Source organism: Ruditapes philippinarum, unplaced genomic scaffold (assembly GCF_026571515.1).
Source record: "Ruditapes philippinarum isolate M1 unplaced genomic scaffold, ASM2657151v2 ctg517_1_1_1_1, whole genome shotgun sequence".
Taxonomy (NCBI): domain Eukaryota; kingdom Metazoa; phylum Mollusca; class Bivalvia; order Venerida; family Veneridae; genus Ruditapes; species Ruditapes philippinarum.
In genome coordinates this window covers 276,865-296,883 of record NW_026862442.1, presented here as the reverse complement: position 1 = coordinate 296,883, position 20,019 = coordinate 276,865, and the positions used below count along the sequence as shown (strand labels likewise).

Below are 20,019 nucleotides of genomic sequence, written 5' to 3'. Positions count from 1 at the left end.
CAATACGAGTGTACTTTACAAACGTCTATCCCGTACATATTAAGAAAGCTATGGACAATGTTTATGATTAATTGCAGATTAATATGTATTGTATTTAAATTTTAGGATTTTTTATACACGATTTGTGCACAGCTTCTAGTTTCTTGTATAGAGTAAAGCAAATAATTGCTTATCAGTTATCATTTATACTAATTGGAATAATTTAAACAAACATTTTGAATATGAAGAAAGATACATAGTCCTACAATAGTTACATAATTAATCGAAATACTTTTTTTATTTTATTGGATTTCGGACTCGGATCAATTTAAAACTATGATGTTTTCGTTAAAACATAGAGGTCCAATTTGATACTAGTATTTCCAAAAAAGCGTACTGAAATAACTACACAGTAAAGTCCAGAGTACATGTATAACATACATATAAACTGCAGTCGTATTGTTTGACAATATTGACCTGAGACTCATTAATTTTCGGGAAGTATTTCGATAGTTTCCGTAATCATTATGATTTACGCTGAAGATTTTAAGGATAGTATAGGTTTCGAATCTTTATTGTGTAGTATTCGTAAACTGACCTTTTTATTTCTATTTCTGTTCATCATATGAATCACTGGTTGATAAAGTGTTTGTTTAAGTTCATCTTTTTATTTGATTTCATCATTTCGATAAATACATGTTTTCTTTATTATTAATTTCATTATGTAAAGTCGTACAATGAGTGATTCACATGCATAAAACATAGTGGTCAAGTTTTGAAAAATATTATATAAAATAATGCAAAAAAAACCCATAAAAAATAATTTGATTCGAACCTACAACTAAGTGAAAGTCTTATACACCGTGTCACCGAGGCTAGTAAGTCAAGTGATACGCCGGTAAGTTATACATTTACCGTTGATCAAACGTTCCGGTAATTATACCGACACAAGTCATTGAATATTAAAATTTATTACATGCTTTTCGGTGGTTTATAGAAATATATCAGTGATTTAAAACTGGTAATTTCACTGTTTGAAACAGTAAAATTACCACTTTGATAATTTAACTGTTTTGAATTTAAGCCCCTTACGTTGTTTCAGTGAAATACCAGCGTGCACAGTACTGGGAACCAACTTAATGACGTGACGTCATAAATGACGTCACGTTATATTATTATTTGGCGCGCTTTCATTCAGTATTAGGTTTAATGTCTTTTTAAAACGTTTCTTTGCATATAATAAAAAGAAAATTAGTTAAGTTTAGTGTAAGATCGAAATATATTTCACCTTGTGAACACCAAAAGTTCATATTTCACTCGTGGCTGCGCCACTCGTGAAATATACCTTTTGGTGCTCACTCGGTGAAATATATTCCGATTTTACACTGAACTAAACAAATATCCTCTATGTATCAGGTCAATATTGCCAAACAATTGTTATTGTTTATATTATACATGTATTACATGAGTCATACATTGCATTAGCCACGGAACATAGAAATGAAGAAAATGAAAAACTAAATCAAAATTTAAAAGTAGTGAAATATACACGTGCAGATAAAACGGAAGCATATTTTAAATTATCTACTTAGGGTATGCACCAAATGTATCAGACTATCCACAAAAACTCCGTGAAAGCAATCATGAGCAATCATGAGAAAAAAGAGAATAAACTGAAGATGAATTAGCTATTTCATGAAATTGAAATGTTTATTTCATGAAGTATTAACCGTTATTTCATGATGTTAAAATTAAAGATGGAATCGTAATTTCAATATGTTAAAGTAGCGAATGCATGAAGATGGACGACTCGGGAATTCGTGAAGTTGTATTAATGATTTCATGAAAATTAAAACGTCTCTACCAATGTTACGTATAACTTTGTATAAACAACACCGCTGTGAAAGCCATGAGGATAATTGTGCAAACACAGTTGCAGATCATCCTAAGATTATAATTTGAGTTCAGAAGGTCAAACCTATTATGTAATTTTACTCGGGGATTTTGGAGACGCAAAAAACAGAAATATATATAACAAATTACAGATGTATATGTAACAAATATAACATGAGTTTAAGGCAGACCTGAAGTATACGATAATAGGCAAACATTTTAGGTCTACATAAGTTATGGACATCAGCCACTCTTTTAACATCATTTAGTTCAGGAAGTTTTGTATTTTAATTCAATTGTTTGGCACATTTTGTTTGTTAAAATGTCATTTGATTTAACAGCTTTTGTTAAAAATAAAATATTGATATTTTTTAACAAATAATCTTAATGTGTATTTTGCTAGCACTACTAAAACACGACTTTAGCAGACAGTTTATAATTTTCAAATAAACGAAGAAAAAAAAACAACAACATATCTATGGTTGTAAGTTAATCATCATTTTTTTTGTATTGGTATTTGATGAATATATTTAATAATAAAGAAATCTATTTTTATGTTCATTTGTGAAACAACTGTGTGATATAAAATATATGTCTTCGTCGTACAAATCAGATAGCCGCTTGTTTCGATGCTCTTTCAGTTACTTGTTTCTTCGGCGACTTACTGTTGAAATTGTTGTTTTATGTGTATATTTATAAATGCTATATATTTATTCTTCAAAAAGTGTACGTTCACATTATACCATCAAATTTCTTGCGGAATGTTCATTACGTTAGTTACTCTAACATCAAATTTTTGATGCGGTTTGTCTGATACAATGTCTATCCTTGATAACCAAGGTTATCTTTGTCGAATCAAAAGGATCTGTTATTGATTATTGAATACACTCCAAAGGAAAGTCCGTCGAAGAAACAAGGTCAAACTAGGAGGAAACAAATGTTTCCAAACAAATGTATGGTTCTGATCACTCCTGTGAATTTTGGCCGAAATCCCACCAGCATTTTGACCTGTGATAGCTAGGCAGAATTTTCTATTGTTAGCTTTGACAGTCATTTTGTGCAGCAAAGCAGATCATTCTTGTGCAGTTTCATAAAAATGGCCAGTGAAAGCCGAACAACATTTTTCTATTTATAGCTCTGGCCGCCATTTTGCGGAACGTGCTGGTGATATGCACAAATAGGTATGGTTCTGATCACTCCTGTGAAGTTTCCTTGAAATTTTCAAGCAGTTTGACCTATGAAAGCCGGACAAGATGTTATAGCTCTGGTGGCCATTTTATGCAGCGGAGCCGCCTGTCCTGGCGATATGCACATCTAGGGATGGGATGGTAGAGATCACTCCTGTAAAGTTTGGTTGAAATCAACCAGCAGTTTGACCTTTGAAAGCAAGATGAGACTTTTCTATTTTACCCCTGGTGGCCATCTTGTGCAGCAAAAAGCGACGTGCTGACGATATTCACAACTAGGGAAGGTACTCATCACTCCTTTGAAGTTTTCTTGAAATCCCACCAGCAGTTTGACCTGTGAAAATTGGGCAAGATTTTTCAAATTTTAGCTTTGGCGGCCATTTTGTGCATCGAATCGAAACGTGTGATGTGCACAATTACGGATGGTACTGTAAATTTTGGTTGATATTCTACCAGTAGTTTTATCTGTGAAACTCGGACAAGCTTAACTTGGACGGACGGACAATCAGACGGACAGACAGACATACAGATGGCGAAGGAAAAAGTAATATGTTTCCAAAAAATTTTGGGAGTCATAAATATGTATCAATCAAACTTTAAAAACAAAAAATGAAGGCATGTATCGCATAATTCGTCCTAAAACATGTACCGATAATTATATATGCTATACAGTATAATTCTATATATATATATATATAGAAAAAACTGATTTAGCATCCCTAATTTCGAAAAATAAGCAAAATATTTGATCATAAATTAAATCAAGGTGTTTTTTAAAACTCTTTACAAATACACATTTATTTCTTTTCAATGAATATGTAAATATCCTTATTCAAATTAACCATATATTTTTTCTCAGTCCTATCCAATTTCTTCTTGTTTAATCACATGCATTCTTTTACTTTCGGACAAAACATGAAAATTTTACCATGACAATTCAATGCTAATTTCCGTATGAAGGCATTTGATGAATGTTCTTACAATCTTTATTGTACGCCATTTTCTTATTTTAATGTTGAATTATTCAGTCCTAGTAAATGTGGCCGGTAGCATACATATCCACTGCCGTCAGCGTACACGCTCAATCAAACATTTTCAGTGCGCCATGTTCGACTACATTTGACTATAAAGCTATTGACAATCATTGTTACATCACGTTAGCCAGACAAGGTATTTAATGCAATACGTTGAGTTGTCTTATTGTTTTCTTTTGTTGCTGTTATTGTGTTTTTGTGTATTGTTTTCACTGGCATAAATGTTATATATTATATGAATCATACAATGGCTGCCGGTACAGACCAGAATATCTAGCTCGAGGGTGACTGTTTACGGCGGTAACGAGGCTCTGTCGAGTTAGCCAAGAGCTAAATATCCCCGTCTGTACATATCAATCATTTTCAGAACAGAAATTACGAAAACTGATATTTTCATTACGCATTTTTTTCTTTCAGTAGCGTATAAACGAACAACTTCATTCATGGATTTAACTCAATACAGGATTGGAGCAGTACCTGTAGACGCCTGCAGAAATCATGATCACAAAATAGACAAATATCGTTTTTTTCGCCGATTTTTACATTAGACATAAATCGGTGTGAAAAGATGAATTAGACGTTTTAAAGTTCATTCCGTTGGGTGAAAAAGCAAGATTTTAGCATTTTATCATTCAAGCGCCTTGTCCGGTATATACCGGAATAATGTATTTAGTGTGGTGCTTCAATCCTTTTTTTTAGTCTCACTCCTTAATTCATAACGGTTAAGTGACGTCATCCTAAGAACGCAATTCATTCATAAAAGGCGCGCAGCAATGACGTCATTTAAAGCACGCGACTTGTCTTACATGGGGGTGTAAGACTAATAATATCTGTCATATGTTGCGGTTCGGACCGGAATATCCGTCCCGAGGGGACCCGCCCATTGGGCGGTAACGAGGCTTGCCGAGTTACCGCCCATGGGCGGGTTCCCGAGGGACGGATATTCCGATCCGAACCGCAAACATATGAAAGATATTTTTTCTTGCATATTCTGCCATATTATTTAATATTTAAAATGGTTTACCTCAATATGATATATGTTCATGGAAATTAAAGTCATTTCATCCATAACTATTTTCTTACAATAGCGTATGAACTTACAACTTAAATAACAACGGCGAAATGACGTCATCCTAATCACATATTTTCCTTCTAAAACGACGTCATTTTAACGCGGTTCATTCATAATGTGCGCTAAAATGACGTTGTTGTTTGGCACGCGACTCATCTGGCACCCCCCATGCCAGATGAAATTTCCGGCATGGGTAAAACTCACGGAAACGCCAGTCTGCTATGCAAGAAAGGGTTTTCTAGCACCGGTGTAAACGGTAGATTTTCATATTTTAAATCATTCGCAAAGTCTTTAATTAAGATGTTTTCATTGTTGCGCCGCTTTTGAGTATCAAAGACTTAAAATTTAGATACATGTATATAAAAATTTAATTAAAAACTGGTAGAGGAAAGGAAGCGTGCATACGTTAGTTTAAAAATAGCATTCATTGCCTATTTATCGTTGTAAACTGACTCCATAAAATAATGACCCCTGCTCATTATTTATATAAGATAATGGCCCCCGGTCATAATATTATGACCTTGGAATATAAATGGATTCGTTCTATACATAAAGTAATAGCATTTTCTACAAAGACTATGGCTAGGGGTATGATATTCCACTACAACCCTTGTTTGTTCTTAATTTTGACTTACCATTTATATGCTCAGGTTGTCCATCTTATCACTTAGCCAATTTTGGGGATATATACATATACATAATTATATGAGTATTTCATTGGTGACAAAATATTTTGGAATCATTTTGTATGTTTCGGAACAGATCACCGTTTCCAGTTTCAGAATGCTAACATTACACATCCACACATGTGAAGCTCTTAAACACATGTTAAAGAGGAGGAAGAGAAAACTTCGACATATCAACAAAAACATCATCATCCGAAGTCGGTTTAGCTGCATTTTTAAAAGATGCGTTACGTAACAGCAATTCGAAGAAAAAGTATTTAGGTATTTTGCCAGACCGACGTTATAATAAATAAAAAATCTAAGCTCTCGAATTATAGTTTTGTGGAAGTTTTGGTGTAATGGCAGGAGACATGTATTGAGGAGTTACATGTGCGTACAGAAGTACGTGTTGTCGTCGGTTATTTTTTGCTAAAATGTAAACATATGTACTTGCATTGTATAATATTTGTTAAATTGTATTTCTTATTGATATGTTTCAATCAAATTTCTCTCATCCAAAAAATTATTATAAGTGTCCTGTTTTTTATTTTAATATTGCGGTTATCATATATGTTAAAATAATTTTAGCTGCGATCTTCAGGCCATGCGGGTAGTCGGTTCATTTTTCGCTAAAAAATGTTAACATTTTGAATTTGTGTTATAATTAAAATATGTTGTCTAATATTCGTGTGAAAAATATTTCCAGTCTTACTAACATGTATATAAATTAAAATTACTTTCTTCTAAAAAATACTGAATGGTTCCTTTGATTCTATAAATATTTTGGTTTCAAATTGTCCACATGTGTAATAAAATTTCACGTTGCGATGCCCTGGCTACGCGGGTCGGCTAAAATGTAACGTATGGTTTTTGTGTTGTAATTAAATTCTGTTGTCTACTATTTGCCAAAAAAATGTAGTTCTAATGTTACTAATTGATATGATTCAATCAAAATTCTCCCATTCTATTGAAACATTATTAGTGTCCTGTATTTCTTTTAACATTGCAGTTGTCAAATATGTGTCTTAATATTTTCCGTTCCGTCCTGACCATGCGGGTCGTTATTCTATTTTTGATTTAAATGTAAACGTATTGTACAGATGTTGTATATTGTCTTATTTGTTTGGTTAAATTGTATTAAAAATGTTATTATCTCATGACATCTTTGTTTGCCGTAATAAAATTATGTTCTTATGTTTCGTTTGCCAACCGTCTCCTATAAATATTTCCCTTTGTACTATTGTATGTGATGATAAAACTATAAGATTTAAAGGCAGTTGAAAGAGTTGTTAGTTGATAGTTAAGTGTTCATTTGTCTTTACTGATGAAAGAAGACCCAAGGTGACTGTTGGTAGAATATTTTGATATAAACATTATGTAAATGTTGTTCATTATTACACTTTCCCTTTGATCTTGTAATGCCATGTATTGAGATTCGAGAATGCAGATGGTTGGATTTCCATGAGGTTGCTTACTAGTAGTGGCAAAAAGATGTTGTTTTTTTATCCAAAGAACAGATTTCATTACTTGATGGAGGTAAACGTTTGAACGAAGTTTTACTTACAACAAATTATAATGTTATAAAAATATTATGAGATTGGACTATAGTTTTCTATAATTCACAATAATGACTTTTTCAGTTCTAAATTATATTCTAAATAGAAGTATTCTGTCCTACATAGTCATAAATTGTTTGATGTCAAAAAGTAGAATATAACCAGTTTTTGGACTTTGCTTTTTTATTATTCAGCTTCTAGGATAATCAAGGACTTGACAGACAAGACTTGGAAGTTGATCAAGACTAGTCACGATCCTATTGAGAGGACCGGCACTTATTTACTCGCAAGAATGTTTCGTGTTTGGGGCAGCTTTCTACACCTTTGTACCGGCAGATTTGTAAGACTGGAAGTTGTTTCAGTGTTGAATGAGATGGATATGGTGTATTGTTAGAAAATATTTCAACTTTAATCTTCCAGGTATAATCAAGATAATGATACATGAAAACATTGAAAATGATATGACTATGATAAACAGTTTTTTCAATACTTCAAGATTTCTTTTTTTTAAATACTTCAAGATTACTTTTATTAACCTATGTCAAAACTTGTAAAATCTAATATTTTTAAGAAATAAAGATTTATTCTCTTTTATGATCATTGCCTATAGATTTATTAAACCCTTTTCCATATAAAGAGTTGGAGGTGAAATACAATGAAATATGTTTTTTTTCCTTAAGGTAAACTTGTTATGCTTTCGACTGCAAGAATACCTAATTTAAGGATAACACAATAGATTAATGAAATTCGTTTTTTTTCCTTTTACATCTTTAAGATATCTTGTTTCTATTTCGAATATTTTTTCTTTTGCCAAGATTTTCTTAAGGACTCAAGAAAAAATTGATTTTTACTCTTCATTTGTGAATTGTCTTTATTATATAACTATATATTTCATTTCTTTTGAGACTCTAAAACCGAAAATAAAATGGATTAAAACTATTGTTTTTTCTGCAATTTTGAAGTTGATATTTTCTTTAAAGAAAAACAACAAACACATTTAAAGAGTATGCCTATTTTGTTTACTTCATGAACATTACATTATATACTTTTGTTGTATTATGTACATTTATTATATATTAAATTAATTATATATATATTATATATATTATATACTATTATGCGTTCGTGAATAATAATGTTTTGTGCTACCTAGGATTTTTAATATTACCTCCTTTACAAATGCAACTAAACTGTAATTTAATGTTTAAAACTTTAAGATGCAGTTTTTTCAAAAAATCCTTCTATTATTAACTCTTTGGCTATTTAAATATTATCATTGCTTTCTGTCATAAGGGTATACAAAGTTAATTTCTTTTCTAAACAACTACTAAGCCTTAATTTCCCCAAAATGAGTATTATATTAAAACTCACAGTTCCCATATTTTTGAATATTAAAGTATGAACGCCCTAAAATATCAATTCCTTAACAAATTTGCAAATTTTATCCTGTATGTAATGGGTAACATCTATTAAGGTGCAGTTTTTCAAAAAAAAATCCTTTTTTTTACTTTTTGGCTATTAAGATATCATTTCTTCTGTCATTAAAATACAAGTATAAAAAAACATTTCTAGCAGTTACTTTCTAATTTCCAAAATGACTATATATAAATATGAAATAGGACTGCAAAAGTTTCTAATCATGTTAAGTATTGACGCCAATAATTCTTAAAAGTGTAAGAAAATTAAATGCTTCAATTTTTTTAAAATTTGTAGTAAAATGGTCTTTAGGTTAAAAAGAGGTTTTATTGTCAAAACCTTTTTGAAAAATATTAATTTCAAGTATTTTTTGTTTTGTGTATTCGATTTTTTGTATTGTATGTGAGACGCAATCTGCCATAATGTTAATGATGTTTTTTGCGTTATATTTTAACTTATCTCTTTTATTTTTTCTGCATTTAACTTCATTATGGTTGAAAGTAATACAAATGTTCTTATCTCTGAACTGTAGAGCCTTTGAATGGGTCTAAAAAAAAGATCATTCCTCGTTTTTCATTTTTTTAAAAACAAAAAAACAGTGCTAACAGATTTATTGTCTTCAAGACACAACATTTTACGTTTAAGATATGTACAAAAAGAATTACTTGTTGAATGGAATAATGAGTGTATTTTAAAGCCCTGGAACATTTTGTAACTCCAGAGGGGTAAGCGAATTCTTTTTAATAATAACATTGACTACAAAAATCCATAACAAATTTATTGACCCAATTGGAAATTTTATTGTATTAGACTTAACCCCATTGAAGGGCAGAAGATTACTCTTAGTAAATTTATATGCCCAAATTTACTGATAAACCCGAATTTTTTAATGAAAAATATTCAGTTAATTGACAGGATAGAGAATGATTCATATTTATTATGTGGTGATTACAATTTAGTTTTAGGTAGGACCCCATTAAAAGACTACTTTAACTATAAAAAATATTAATAACAGTAAAGCTAGAGATTACGGTTTTCGATTGATATTGGTTCAAAGGGAAGATATGGTTGAACCCGTTTAGAGAGTTTAATTTCCAAATTTAAGGACGATATACATGGCGTAAAAAACGCCCGGGCCTCTTCAGCAAGCAAGACTAGATTTCTTCTTAATAACTTCAAACTTTGTTCCTTTGTAGAAAATGTTTCCATAACTACAAGCTACCAATCAGGACCATTCCCATTTTGTAATATTTAAACTTAAAGTTAGACGAACTTAAACATGGCAAAGGCCTTGTGGAAAAACACAACAATTCATTAAATTAAAGGACATTAACTATTTAAATACTATAAACAAAAAAATTGATGAAAAATAAAAAACAATATGCATTACCCAGTTTATAATTTTAACAACATTACTGAAATTTCCAGATAATGAAAATTCAATTACAATAAATGATCCAATTGTTTTAGGAAACTCTTTTAAATGAACGGCGAGGGAAAAAAATTTATAATCATATAGTAGTTAGTAAAAAGAAGGGAAAACTAATTTAAACAAAGAAAATTATCATTAAAAAGAAATTTAAATTGATATTAGTTTAGAAGCCGTTTTAACGGAAGATAAAAATGGACGCACCTTCGGGACCTTCCCAAACAGAGCTTCATAACTTTAAATGATTTCGCCAATTTTAACAGGCTATCTTATTCGTTTCTGAGTTAAGGGTGGATTCTTTGAAGGTTGAAAAAAACCTTTCACATAACTTTTGCAGCTTTAGAGAAAAAAAATTTACACTTCTAAAAACTTATTTATAAAAATTCAAAAGGATTGACGGAACCCAATTTTGTTAAAGAACAAAACAGCAATTCTCGAAGAATTAGAAAAAATATTATCAAAAACCTATTATGGCAAAAAACACAATGAAAATGACGATTCCTTGTGAAAATTTTTTATTTCAAACATAAGAAAGCACCGGGGGTTTAAGGTCCCAACAGAGTCCCAAATGCTTTAGGGAAGGTTCAAATAAACTATCCATGAAGCAACTTAAGTTTTACATAACATGGAAAAATAATAAAAAGTCCAGGTCTTTCTGAGTTTCAGCGCAGATGATTTACAAAGTTTTTTTGGTAGAAAAAAAGATAGAGTTTTTGTCGTTAGAGCTATTAATAACGGCATAATGAAATCAGGCATAACTTTCCATAACTTCAAAAAACCAAACAGGGAAATAATTACATAGATGATTTCCTAAAAGACAATAAAAACCAAAATAATTTTTAAAAAAATTGGAGACCCAGAAACTCTTTTAATCACAGGTCTATAAAATGTGCTTTCTGGAGGCATTGCAAATAGAATAAAAAAAAACTTTAAACAAAAATTAATTAGCCCAAAGATCAAACCGGATTTATTTGAAGGGTAGATATATTGGGGAAAATTCAAGACTTTATATACACATTATCATTATTACTGAAGGAAAGAAGATATCCCTGGTTTCTTCTTTTAATTGATTTTGAAAAAAGGCTTTTGATTCTTTGTCCTGGCATTTGTTCAAAAAAAATTGTCTTATTTTATTTTGAATTTTTCTATTAAACATGTTTTAATAAATTTTTTTAAAAGACGCACAGTCTGCCTGTAAGTCAATTGGGATTTCTGTTCAAAAATTTTGTTAAACAATAGGTAGAGGGCTGCAGGACAAGGAGACCCCGCTTTCTTGTTTTACATCTTTATTTTATGTGCTGAAAATTCTCCTCTCTTAAGATAAGAAACTGTAAAGGGAAATAAAAAGGTATAAAGATAAATAAATTTAGAACATAAAATTATTCTCAATTTTTGCGGATGATACAACTTTAATATTTGGACGGGTCAAGCAATTCCTTAAATCAGGCACTTTGAGTGTTATCGAAATTTGCTCATTATATCTGGACTTTAAATGTAAACTTTTGATAAAAAACAAAAGGTAATTTGGAATAGGAAAAAATAAATACTCATCCCAAATAGTTATTAAAAAACACGATGTTGGAAAATTATCATGGAAAACCAAACATATTTTCAAAATGCTGGGCATTTAATTTTTGATGTAAAAATTTGAAACAAAGGATACATTATAAACTATGAATTGAAAGATAAATTAATTAGATTCAAAATTTATAAAAACATTGGAAAAGGAGAATTCTCACTTCCCATAGGAAAAAATCGCAGTTACAAAATGCTTTTAATTTCAATTTTAAAACCATCTTTTTATAGCCCTTACCATCAAACCACCTCAGAACATGATAAATAAAACTTAACAATATGTTTTATGATTTTATATGGCAAGGAAATGTTAAAATAAAAAAAATACTGTTATGGGGGTTTAAGGACTATTCAGAGGGAGGTTTTTAAAAATGTTAAACTAAATGCTTTTATTAATGGCTTTAAAGATAAAGCTGGTTCAAAAAAAATGATTAGCGATGCCTGTTGGAAAAACATTATTATAAATGAAATTTGATATGCAAAAATTATTTCACTGTTTGGAAAAACATTACATAGGAATAAAATTGGCAAAAAGCATTTCAAACGTTTTTGGAAAGACACCATTTTAATGCTTTTTCTACAATATATAGATAAGTATCCTATAAATTTAACGAACTCTTTCGCAGAACTACCATTGGTTATATACGATAAATTACTAATTGGCAATAAAAGTATATTTCTTAATTCATGGTTTAAAGCCGGTGTTATATTATATCGGAGAAATATGTTTGATTCTTACGGTGCTTTTCTCTCATTTAGAAATTTTAAATAATATTATTCAGGCTTAAGGGCAAACTTTTTAATTTTCATGGAATTAAAGAAATGATAAAATTGAAATTGATTGACAAAATTTAATTTTAGTATGAATGACCGTAAAAAAAAACTTGTGGACCAAAAATTGCCTCCTTATCTTAAAAACATTTAATTATTAACAATTAAAAGATCAAAAACAGACTTAACCCAATTTTAAATTGAATTACTAATGAACACAACAACCAACAAGTAAAGCAAAACCTGGATGAAAAAGCTTGATCTTTCATTTTGAGGAAATTAAATGGAAAAAAATTTACGGGAAATTGCCATTTAAAATAAACAAAAGATTCTAAAGGATACAGTGGGTTTCAAATTAGATTATTCATAGGGAATAATTGGCCACTAACTATTATTTACCATAAAATTAAATATAATGAGAAGACTCTTTGTACCTTTTGTAAAAATGAAAACGAAAAACTATCGAACATTTGTTTTGGCAATGTAGTTTTTGTTAAAGGGACATCATTGATATCTATTTCCCAAAACAAAAAAGGGAATATTTTTTTCCGGTCATTTAACTGCAGACGAAAGGGATTTTTGGTTAACAGATGGGAAAGTCCTTTATCAAAACTAAAAAACTCTAATTTTTTAATTTACTTTAAGATTTATATTTATCAATGTAGAATGCAAAGAGTATTCCACCAGTTTTTGGAGCTAAAAAATATATAACATATTGTTTTACCAACATTGAAAAAGAGACTGCCAATGATAAATAACAATGTTTTGAAACCTTTAATTCTGGCGTTTGGAATTCTTATCTAATTTTCCCTTTATGCAGATTAAACACAATATTTTTTGTTATTCTTTCTTCTTAAATTATTATTACTTTTATTATAATTATTATTACTAAATTATTATTATTATTCTCTACATATATGCAGACTTAAACTTTTAGCTTGTATTGACCAATACAAAAACTACACCATCAAAACTATTATTATTTTTTTAAACCCCCCCCCGGCTTTTTTTAAAAAAAAAAAATGGGGGAGGCTTTTTTTTTAGGGAGGGGATAAGTTTTAAAGAAATGACTGAAAAGATGAATAAGATATGGACCAATAAAAAGTTGGAGTTGGAGGTGTGACTTTATGACAGAGACGAATTAGTATCGTTGTGTTGACGGCCTGCATACTCGTATGTATGACTTATTGTAATGAATTGTCATAAAATATAAATAAATAAAACCCCTAACAAATTTGACATTTTTTATTTGATTAAAAAGTATTCTTGACAAAATATGATTGGTAATGTGAATTAATTTAAGATTTAGTTAAGATTGAAAAAATATCTAATTATTTAATTCATTTAAGGGATAATCAAACTGAATGTTAAATCACTAAAATTGTTCTTTTGCGCGCACGTAACATTTATTAACACTTTATCAGCGCATTTTTGCTAAAAAACAGTTACTATTTGTAGATCTGAGCATGGTCAAAGAATTGGATATGACGTGTCAGCAAAGATTACTTGAAACTGAAGAGGTAAGTTTATATGATATTACATGTATAATGTGTTATTCTTGAGCAAAATCTTGCTCTTGATAATTTCTATCATAGTTTATTGCGTCTTAAAAACTTGACTAAAGTTGATTTCTTTTACACAACGCATGAATACAGGTTAATAAATCAAAATAAATATGTGGTTTCAACTCATTTTTATTAAAAATATCTTTATGAAAAATGAAAAAGTATATAAATTATTATTTGTCTAACAGTTGTGACATATCAATATTTCTTAAATATATCCCTTTCCTCTTGACACAAAGTTTCTAAGTACTTTAAAGTATTATTGGCTGGCCGTTTTAATTTTTTAAAGCCAAACATGAAACTAACACTTTTGTGTCAATTATTGTATAATTCCCCAATTAGACACTCGGTCAATTGGCATGTAAGATATTTAAGCCTTAATGATAATACTCTTTTTTAATTTTTAAAAGTTATAATTTTTGTTTCAAAACGTTACTCATTGACCAAATACCTGAGCTACCTTTTGTAACTTATGGGATGAAACCTTTAATACTATATTTGTTGGGCGATAAACATCCCATTTATAACAGCATAATTAAAAACATATTTGCCTTTCCTACAAAAAAATAAACCATTTCAATCATTCGAGGCGTAATGCGCCCTTCAAATATATCAAATAATAAACAGAAATATCCTGCAAGAATTTATAAGTTGGATGTTTATAAAAAGCAGAAGTTGAATTTCAACGGCTAAAATGCAATGAGAAAGCTCGGAATGACTAGAAAGGGGCATACTTTACAAGAAATATTTATATTTTTTTTAGGTTTCTCTAATACACATGAACATTGTTCAGATATTATTATATAAGTGCTTGAATTTTAACCTAAATGTAATATATATCTTTACTGTAGTATGCAATCAAAACATCGATGAAAATCCATGTCATTAGTGATGCAATTGGTATTATCTAAAAGCTAATTATGAAATTTTATTATCCCAACAGAGCACAACAATCCCATCAGAGCACAAGAGGGAATCACAGCACAGGTAATACTTCTTGCTAATTTGAGCATTATTATCCACACATACGATTGCATAGAATCAAACTATGCAGTTAAAGTTTTATGTCGAGAATAAAAGGATGAATTATTTTGTTGACAATACTTTAAAGACATTTTTTTTCGTTTTAATGAACTGTTTACTGTTTAAAGAAATTAATGTAGAAGAAATACGAAATATATTAAACATCTTTTGCAAACTTTTATAAAAGGGGAGTGATGGTCTGGTGGTTAATGTGTATGACTTTCTAACCATGATTCCTAATATGACATCACTACTTGTTAGTTCCAGGAAGTGGACTTCGAAAGTGATAAATATAAGGTGCAATAACTTGTTTCAATAAAAAATTTATTTAATGAAATAAATATTTTTTCTCAGTAATACTTGAATTTTACTATGAATGATATGAATCTTTTTTTTCACAGGACTGATTCTTCATGGCTGACGAGAAATATAATAGATGTGAAACAATTAATTCCGGAATTACACGTGTATGAACACTATTGTGACATTTAATATAGAAACTGTCAGGCCACTGGATGGGGGAGAAGTGTAGCGATTTTGTGTGGACTCAAACCATCCAGTATATTAAAGTGAAACAATGTGTTAGTGATTGGACAAACTATAAAACTACACTTCTCCTAATGCTGCCTAGTTCTAGTAACTAGCATGTCCCAAGCCATGATAAAAGCAGAGGGGGAGAAATGAAATTCATGGTTAATGTAATTGTTTTTTTAACATATACAATGTAAATGCAAAATATTGACTTTTCTTTAAACTCACCATATTACTAAGAAGTTATGTATATGATATTTTTATCCCGTCATAACTATACTACCTATATTTCAAGAGTTCTTTCCCCTTTGGTCTGAAATTTTGATTTAAGTTTATTCTATCTTTGTAATTTTTGGGATCATTAACTAAATTTTTGATAATCACCAACGTCATATATGACAAGGTTTTTTTTACTCTTTAGCATCTTTTCCATAATAGTGATCACTAATATCTCTATATAAATTTCCCTGATAATTCCCTTATTTTTCCCTGACACGACTTTTTAAGTTCAAGCCTTACTTAAGTGGTAAATGTGTCTGTCTCTCAACCCAGGGATTGTGGATTTTAGCTATAGTCGGGTTATACTGCAATTACTGGTAAGGCATTACTGTCTCAAAACGTGGTATTGAGAGTACTGAGGCAGTACTTTGGTTGTCATACATTATAGCATTTTTATTCCATTTCGTGGAAACAAATGGAATCTTCCTGAAAAATGTAGCTTGAGATACTACAAATTGATGATTAGAACTGAATTAAATCTATTTTGATGTAGTTTTTTATGTGTGTCTGTAAAAAGCAATAAAAGGTGTGACGATGTTCATGAATTTAGCCAGACAACTGGAGCAGCCGAAACAATTTTTGCCTAGTCTAGCCAGAGATGAGACAGTAGAACATGTGCAAAAGATCATCAGTTTATTTCACCATGTAATTTCATATTAGTTATAACCTCAATTTCCGGACCGCCAGAATAACCGGAAATACGACTACTGAAAAAAAAGACAAATTAAAAAAGTGTGTGGTGTTTGATGTGTTCTCTGGTATCAGTGTGACTGTCGGTAATACTTTTGCCTGTTAAACCTAAAATCGAACTAATATAGTCATTTCAGCTCAAAACTTCATTTCCGACCAATGTAAGGTATTATATACTGAATCATAATGTGTAATGGGGTTTCTTGACACTCTTAAAAAACCATCAACATATATATAATTTGAATATTTATTCATTTGTTTATCCTATTCTTACCATATATATATATATATGTATATTGCTAGTTATTAATCCTATATTCTTCAACATTAGATTATGTATGAAGTCCTATGAATGTTTTGTTTTCGTTAGCATTTGCTAGTTAGAAATGTTGAAATCTATGGAAAATACTTAAAATACTCCGAAGTTATCCAAAATTATTTTCTGTCAACAACACAAGTTCTCCTAATTATACATAATTATAGAATCTGTATTATACATGTTAATTCATATAAGATGTAGGCATATTTTTGTGGTTTCATAAACTTTTATCCAAGTTATTTCATTTTATGCACATCAATAAGCAAAATGACATTCTTTCTTTGACTCCGATACCTCGCATAGCATAGGGTGATTTCATCTCAGAAGATGGAGACCTTCACGGGGTGCGTATTTTTTTTTAAATGTATAGGCTGAATGCCATGCTGAAATAAGGTACACACATTCCAGTCCTGTGCTAGATAACGAGTTAAAAAAAAAAGAATCTAGTTCAGCTTCTAAATCTAAGAAGTGTCCCAGGGGGAACTTAAAATTTACATTTGATATTTGTTTAAATCAGTATAATGAAGATGAACTTAACATGATTTTTTTAACATTACAATGCCGGAGAAAAAAGAAAAGCATACAACTGGCAATTTATGAGGGGAAAATGTACATCTTCAAATTAATTTATCAAATCAATATATTGCTTGAAGATTTATTTATCAAATCAATATATCTAGTGTCGACTTACCGGATTTACTTTCCAAATCAGTATAATTCTTATAGATTCACAGATGTTGTTTCAAGGTGGCCTGGATCACGGCATGATGCAGCACTTTTCAATGCTTGTGGGTTAAAGGTGAAGTTTTTTTACAATAAAGTTCTCATGTAATAAATTAAAGTTGCATTGAGTACCCTTGATGGACTTCTAATTTTAATGCTAGTTCTAACCTCATATACAAAAATATTCTTTTCTTCCTGGTTCTATTAAGCATTTCTGAATGTTCTGAAGAATGTGGAAAACAGTGCTTATAATCTGTAATCTTTCATACACATTTAGAACAAAATAATGGTGATAAAAAAGCCTTTAGTATACTGTATTGCATATCATTTAAAGTTATTATTGTATTGATCCATTTTAACCTTTTCTGTTTTTTGTTTTGTTTTGAAAATTGATTTAGGATATAATTAAGAAGTATACACCAACTTGTGTCACAGAAAAACATATTTAAAATCGAGTTTGTCGAATTTTAAATGGTATTAATGATCGATAAACTATTTCACTATGCTTCAGTTTTTTTACATAGAACATACATAGATTTAATAATTTTCAACTTGAGCTCGTTAAAAATTATATGAAGGTCCCAAGGGACTAGCCTCAAATTGTAATGTTCAACTCATTATTTTATTTATACAAAGTCATTTAATGTGCTTTGACATAAGCATTTATCACGGTCGTGATGATTCTGAAAATCAAAGTTAGCACAACTGTTTGATAACATGTAACAACGCAGACATTTCATAAAAACAATACAAATTTGAAGTAATTACCTATAAAAATAAAGTCACCAGATAATAGCTTTCAATATTTCTCTATACGACAATATCCTGTTATCAATGTACTGGTATTTTGTTATGCCCTCTGATTATTCGTCCTTGCGACAACAATTGTACGTCTACTCCAGATCTTCCAAAGTAAAATTCATGACAGTTCCTTATTGCTATGTTTCGGATAAGAAATTAAATGTAATTTTCACGCCAAATCTAAATGTTAAAGGTTTGCACCAACAATTTTTTGTCCGAAGTTTACATTCAAACCTCTGAAATGATATTCATAATACTGTTTAATATGCAGAACACAAAATGACAGACACCCAGCTTCAATGTCAAAGTTACAATAATAACATATTGTTACGAAGTTCATTTCGTCCGAACATCATGACACTTTTTATAACTCCGGAAACCAGATTAATACTTGTTGACAGTTATCATATTTATTCTGATTTATAAACATATGTATAATACTTGATGTTTACGCCAGTTTGCCCATTTGTAATCCCTTATTTATTGCTACATAACTCATTAAACTTGTGCCATGCCTTAATTATGTTTCATCCATTATTAGGCAGCACACCACACTAAATGTAGCCACAGTTTCGAAAGGCCAGGGAGGATTTCTTTGAAAGTGTAAATATTCTGGAGTTAAATGACTATTTGAGTTCAAAATGCATTTTCAGCATCAGATTTGGTTTTGTAACATCTAATATGAACTCTGGCAAATTCGAAAATAGGGCTAGTAATAAATTGTTCAGGCAGATATTGTCCAGAACACCGTTTTACTGCATACAGTGCATTTCAACTGCAGGCTCGGAAGAATCAAGACATTTTTCAAGGGGGTACATACTTTCATCAGTAGCAAAAAATCTGCAAGGCCAAGCACCTGTTTCTTTGTGATATTTTGCATGTATAGGGATTTGCCAAGAGAGAAACAGTGTTTCTATAGCTGCTATATTTGCAGGTAATTTTTGACAGAGTGACAGAAATTGTTTTTTTAGGTCTCGGACCACAGTTGATTTTCGGCAAATATCGAATGAATCACAGTTCCATGTATAGTTCTACCACAATACTTGTGACAATTTAGATGTTGATTTGCAATGTTTATTGTAATATGTTGTTAATGAAATGATTCTTTTTTTTCCAGGTTTTCTACTTTCACAGGAGGAAGCGTTTACATTTTGTGTGTGGTCAGGGACGGCAGAAATAGGAAATTTAGTGTGGAGTGCTACCTTAGTTGGTACTGATTAGAATTCCAGATGGAGACGTAGAATATGTTCTGTATTTTTAATCGAGTTAAGATGGAGACAATGTGACGTCATCAACTAGATCACATGACCCATCTGGGTACAAAGTGATATCATTATGTGAAGTCACGTTACTGTTTCAAGGGTCATGTGACCTTTTCCTATAAATACCCCAGATTTTCCCTTGAACTTTGTCAATTGTATTGTCCGCTTTACAGACGCAACCTCTATACACAATGTCTTATAGAAAATATCCATCTGGAGAGGTAGTACCCAGAATCATTTAATAAATAT

The 20,019-nt window shown here is 30.4% G+C and overlaps 1 long non-coding RNA gene across 1 annotated transcript; it reads left to right on the top strand.

The window, feature by feature from the left end:
- The first annotated feature begins 19,047 nt into the window (after positions 1 to 19,047).
- LOC132719087 (uncharacterized) lies at positions 19,048 to 19,711 on the top strand. The gene is made up of 2 exons (XR_009624167.1): positions 19,048 to 19,442; positions 19,626 to 19,711. It is a non-coding gene; the product is annotated as an uncharacterized LOC132719087 (long non-coding RNA).
- The last annotated feature ends 308 nt before the right edge of the window (positions 19,712 to 20,019 follow it).